A 6,080-nucleotide genomic window follows, 5' to 3' on the forward strand; every position below is an offset into this window, starting at 1 on the left:
CCCGTGTTCCATCTGCTGTCTGGTAGGCGATCTGTTCAAGCTACCGACTTCTTCTTAGGTTAAGTTTTATCATTTATACTTACTTTGATTTATTTTATACGTTTAATTTGTATGTTTTTCAGGACGTCACCTCCTTTTCTTCAGGTCAGTTTTATGGTCATCAAGTTACATGAAACTTCCGGTAAAAAAAAAATTATTTTTAATCTCTTCCAATTTTTTAGTTATGGTCTTTTTCTTGCTTTCAGTCATGTCTCTCCTACTCTCTGTATCTCTTAATCAAGTTTGTGAGAAATTTATGTGTTTGCTTGGTCTTTTCAAAGAATGTGCTCTGAAAAAAAAAAAAAAACCCAAAATTCTCTCTGAGATTTGTGTATACTTTCTACTCTTCTGATTTCTTTTCTTTATCTTTTTTCTCTATCATTTCCCCCTTCTTATATTCTGGGGTTTTTTTGTTTTGATTATACATTCTTCATGTGATAAATTAATTCCTCTATTTTTAGTCCTTCCTCTTCAAGGATGAATGTACCTAAAGCTTACATTTTACTCAGCTCTGTGTCCCACTGAGGTGCTTTCCTTGTCCCCTCTCTTAGATGAGTTATTAATTTCAGTTTTCGTTTCCATTTTCCTCTAAGGATGTAGTACAGAGTCTAATAGCTTTCCAAAATCCTTCTCCTTTCTATGGTAACAAAGCTCTCCGTTTTCACTGGGCACATCCCCACCCAGGATAAAAACTACAGCTCCCAGCATCCCCTAGGCTAGGCGACCATGTGACTGACTTCTGGCCAATGGGATGTGAGCGGAAGTGATGAAGAATGTTGGGGACCAGGTGGATGAGGGCAGCCCCTGGGGTGGTGGAGCATCAAGGCCATGGTGCCCGAGGTCTCGTGGACTGTCCTGCTGTCTGACCACCACCCAGCCCCGACTTCTAAGTCACTCTTCCGTTGGTTCTCTGCCGTGCAGCTAAATCCATTCCCGACGATAAAGCATAATTTAAAGAGTGTGCCTCTTACTTTCCAAGGAGTAAAGGGTTGGGGTTTGTGGGGGCGGGGGGGGGGGTGTTGTCAAAATTTTATATAATAGTTATAATTTTTCTAGAACATGGCTAGAGAAAATCTCAGCCTTTCGAATTTTTCTCAAGGTTTACTCTGTGACTAAGTACATTATCAATTTTCATTAGCAGTCAGCGGCTCTTGAAAAGAACGTATAAACTCTACGTGAAGCATGAAATGTTTTGTATACATCTGTTAGATTGTGTTTGCTGATATGTGATCCCATTTCTCTAACGCTTGGTTTCTTTATTTATCATCTACTAGCTTGGTCTAATTCTGAAATGGTACATTGCAATTCCTGTTGGAATTCACTACGTTCTCGTATTTTTAAATACCTTGGTTTTATACAGTTAGCTGCTAAGTTGATTAGTGTAGAATACAGATTTGATTATTTTATCTTACTCATAAATTGTTCTTTTAATCCTTCAAAATGTCTCTTTCCCACTTAATGTTTTTGATTTTCAATTCCACCTTCTCTAGACTAAAAATGATGCCCCTACTCTCCTTTTATCTGCATTTCTTGGCAACCTTTCAACATCTCTTTATTCTCAAGTATTCTTTACCACTCACTTGAAAGATGCCTCTTTAACAGAATGTAAAAAAAAAGAGTATATACACACACACACACGCGCGTGTGTGACGCTGAATCACTCTTCTGTACACCTGAAACTAACACATCATTTTAAATCAACTATACTTCAATTAAAAAAACTTTTTAAAGAATAAAGGAAATAAAATACATACAGCCTTTTTACAACCCAGATTGGTGGTCTCTGCTCTTTAGCAGGGAACTCAGCCCAGGTACAGTGTTGGTGTCTGCATTTCACGCCTTTCACGTTCTGTGTGCTGTTTCTTTCCCTCGCTGTGGGGTCTTTGGCCTTTTCCACTCTCTGCTGCTGTCCACCCCACATCCTTTCTCCCCATCAGCTTCTGTGAGTGATCTGGGCTCCGCTTCCCACCAGGGGTCACCTTCCTTCTCCTGCCTCCACATCGAACTCCTGGTTCTGCATTAGCAGACAAAAGCAAGCCCCACCAGTGACCCCCAAGTGCAAGTTCTGCTCCCTTTGGAGCCTCTGCTGGGGCCCCGATGCCATGCAGGAGAGGCAGGACCAGCTCTCACGGCCAGGAGCTACCGAGTTAGCCCTGCGATGACCTGCTCGGGTCTCACTGAAATCCCAGGTCCCCATGGAGCCGACCTCAGCTTCGGTCTCACAGTGACCACGGCAGGAAGACCCCTGCTTTCAGTCTCCACTGTGTCGGGGCTCTCTGTCTCAAGTGGGTGATGTATTCCCTTGATCCTCCCCAAATCGGGGAGCCTCTTTCTCTGTGACCCATATCTGTAGAGAGCGTAAAAGAGGGGCAAATAGCACAGACCCACCCCAAACCCCGGCTGTGTGACTGTGGGTAAGTTACTTAACCTCTCTGGGCCTATAAAACAGGGAGGATTCTGATACTCATCAGTGAGAGGTGATGAATGAAGCTCATACACGTAAAGCAATTTGAGCAGCACCAGGACAGGGAAAGCTTTCTGTGGGCGTCGCTGTTCTGATCGCTGATTACAAGGATCCATGTCGTGTCATGTCGCAAAGAGTGGGACACGGCTGAGTACAATTATTCACTGTGGGAGAAATATCAAGATTGCTGGGAGAAATGTCAACAACCGCAGGCATGCAGAAGATATCATCCTAATGGCAGAAAGTGAAGAGAAACTAAAGAGCCTCTAGGTGAAGGTGAAAGAGGAGAGTGAAAAAGCTGGCTTAAAACTCAACATTCAGAAAATGAAGATCATGGCATCCGGTTCCATCACTTCATGGCAAATAGATGGCAAAACAATGGAAACAGTGATAAACTTTATTTTCTAGGGCTCTAAAATCACCACAGACAGTGACTGCAGCCGTGAAATTAAAAGACACTCACTCCTCAGAAGAAAAGCTATGACCAACCTAAACAGAGTGTTAAAAGCTTAGACATCGTTTTGCTGACAAAGGTCCATAGAAGTCAAAACTTTAGTTTTTCTAGTAGTCATGTATGGATGTTAGAATTGGGCCATAAAGAAGGCTGAGTGCCCAAGAAGTGATGCTTTTGAACTGTGGTGTTGGAGAAGACTCTTGAGAGTCCCCTGAACTGCAAGGAGATCCAACCAGTCTACCCTAAAGGAGATCAGTCCTGGGTGTTCATTGGAAGGACTGATGTTGAAGCTGAAACTCCAATGCTTTGGCCACCTCATGTGAAGAGCTGACTCATTTGAAAAAACCCTGCTGCTAGGAAGGATTGAGGGCAGGAGGAGAAGGGGATGACAGGATGAGATGGTTGGATGGCATCACCGACTCAATGGACATCGGTTTGAGCAAACTCTGGGAGATGGTGAAGGACAGGGAAGCCTGGTTTGCCGTGGTTCATGGGGCCGCAAAGAGTCGGACACGACTGAGCGACTGAACAGCAATAATTGGGGTGCAGGAGTGCCAAGCAGGGTCCTTGCCACGTAGCACTCTGTAGACATTGGCCCACGTCTCCTAGTGTCTCAGAGTAACAAATGGGAAGTTCAAGGACAACCTGATGCCTTTTCTTTTTTAAAGAATGTATATGACTGCACCATTCTTTTTTTAAATTTACTTATACGGCTATGCTGGATCTTAGCTATAGCACATGTGAACTTCGCTGCCACGTGTGGGGTCTGAGTTGCAGCATTCAGGATATGGCTCCCTGGCCAGGAATTGAACCCAAGCCCCCTGCACTGGGGGCACACCACTGGACCACCAGAGAAATCCCTGCTTTTTTCTTTGTAATATTTTTTTTGTCCTCTACGGAAGCTTGCAAGACTTTCACTTTTCCCTGAGAGTTCAGAAACTACATCTGATTATATCTGGTGTGTTTTCTCCATCAGCCCTGCCTTGGACCTATGAGCTCTTTCGGTCTGCTGTCACGAATCCATCATTAGTTCCATTTTTTCCCTACTACTTGGTTTTTTCCCCTAGTGTTTGCCCACAGGGCTGATGGGTCTGTCCTCAACATCTCTTTTCCCTGTGGCTTTCTCTCGGTGATATATATGTCCTTGGCCTTTCCAGACACTGATTCACAACCATTCTCTGCTGGCCCTCAGCTGCATGGCCTCAGGATGAGTAAAAGCTAATAATCTGACCTTGTATCCTTAACAGGTTATTTCCCAGCACAAAAGCAACAGACAAAAAAGGAAAATCTTAAACTGTTTTCCATCATCACATGGCCAGTGGAGGGGTGGTGTTGTCTGAGGTTAGTGGGTATGCATTTGAAATAAAGCAAATGATTGATTATAACAAGTACACACTTGAACTCTCCCATCGTTGTGGAAACTCAGGTTCTCGGAGTAGCACAGGGGGCCAAGTAATCCTGAACTTGGATTGGAGTCATGCACATGAACCCATCTATGCTTCCCCTACAAAGGAACCCTGTTTTCAGCTCTGTCCTCTTCAGGGTTTGGAAGCTGTGATCACTGCCCCCACTGCCCCCCACCCGCCCCCATCACAGAGAAGAGGGCAGTGAGCGGTTGGGTGCAGAGTTGACATTTTGCAAACAGCGTTTCCCACATTAGAAACCAGGAGACTTGAAAAGACGGGAGGGACCCTGGCTCAGGGCGAGGCCAGAGGGCGAGGGCATGGCTGAGGACCCCCAGGCTCTTTAAAGGACAGAGGAGCCACTGTGGGCTCTCTGCTGTCCACAGACAGTGTGGGCACCAGTCGGGGGCTCGGGTGTCTCTCAGATGTCAGTCTCCCTGCCCTTGTCCTCACCTCCAGTGCCTGAAGCGTGAACTAGGCGCCAGGCAGAGCTGTGTCCGCCTCTCAGACTGACCCGGGAGGTGGCCGTGACCAGCGGAGCCGGTGAGAGATGTGGGGAGAGCGGGAATCCTGCACGGGGTCCTGCAGGAGGGACTCGGCTGACACCACCCATACACCCAAGGTCCTGAACTCATCACACAAGCTCTCTGGGTGGCACCCATATCTGTGCGGCAAGGATGGGGTGCCCGGTACACAGTGGGGTCAAATAAACGCTGATCTTCGGGACCGCTGGCACGTGGCTGAATGCGGGGCAGAGGGACTCCAAGAGCCGTGGCATTTGGCCAGAGCTCCGGATCACCCCCAGGACGCACACACGTGCCTCGCTTGCAAACCCTGAAGCGCTGCTCGGGGCCCAGACTGTGTGACGGGAGGAGGCCCGTGCCCCCTCCTACACCTACCCCTGCAAAAAGCATCACCGCCTGGCACCGGGAACATGCCTGTTCCTGTCGGCTTTGGTCCAGGCTGGCAGGAAGTGATCCCACAATGCTGATGGGCAAGGGCGGGGGGGTGGGGGGAGGCAGGCTGATATTCAGCTAAAATGAATGAAGCCACTGCTCTGGCAGGATACCAGTCCCCACTTCTGTGTGGGGTCATCCTTGCCCAGGCCGGGGACTAGGGATGCAGAGGGACCTCCAAGAACACAGCCAGGAGCCAGTCTCCTTTTAGGGATTGAATTGGGTCCCCCCCATGGGTCCCCCCCACCACCCCCCACTCCCCGGAACTTATATGTTGGAGTCCTAAGCTCCAGTGCCTGTGAACGCGATTATATCTGGAGACAGCAGGGATCAAATCAAATCGGGCCCTCAGGGTGGGCCCCCATCCAATAAGACATAAACAGAGGACATTGGGATAGAGAGACAGACAGGGGTGGAGGGAGCAGGATGAAAAGACACGGGGTGAGGACAGCCGTCTAGACGCCAAGGACACAGGCCTGGAGCAGAAGGAGCCTGCCGACACCCTGACTCGACTCCCAGCCTCCAAGACCAGGAGACGAGTGCGCGTGGTCTGCAGGGCTTTGCTATGCAGCCCTCGCTGACCAGCACACCCTCTCTATGGGCCTCCTCTTCGGCCTTCTCACTCCCCGTCCGACAGCTCCCAGGATGGACAGATGCACCGAACTTCAGAAGTGGACAAGACAGGGTCCTGCGGGGACCTAAGATGCTTTCCTTACAGGATGAGGAGGGGGCTGAGGAGGGACCCTCCCTGCTGGAGTCAGGCG

Source organism: Muntiacus reevesi, chromosome 22 (assembly GCF_963930625.1).
Source record: "Muntiacus reevesi chromosome 22, mMunRee1.1, whole genome shotgun sequence".
NCBI lineage: Eukaryota > Metazoa > Chordata > Mammalia > Artiodactyla > Cervidae > Muntiacus > Muntiacus reevesi.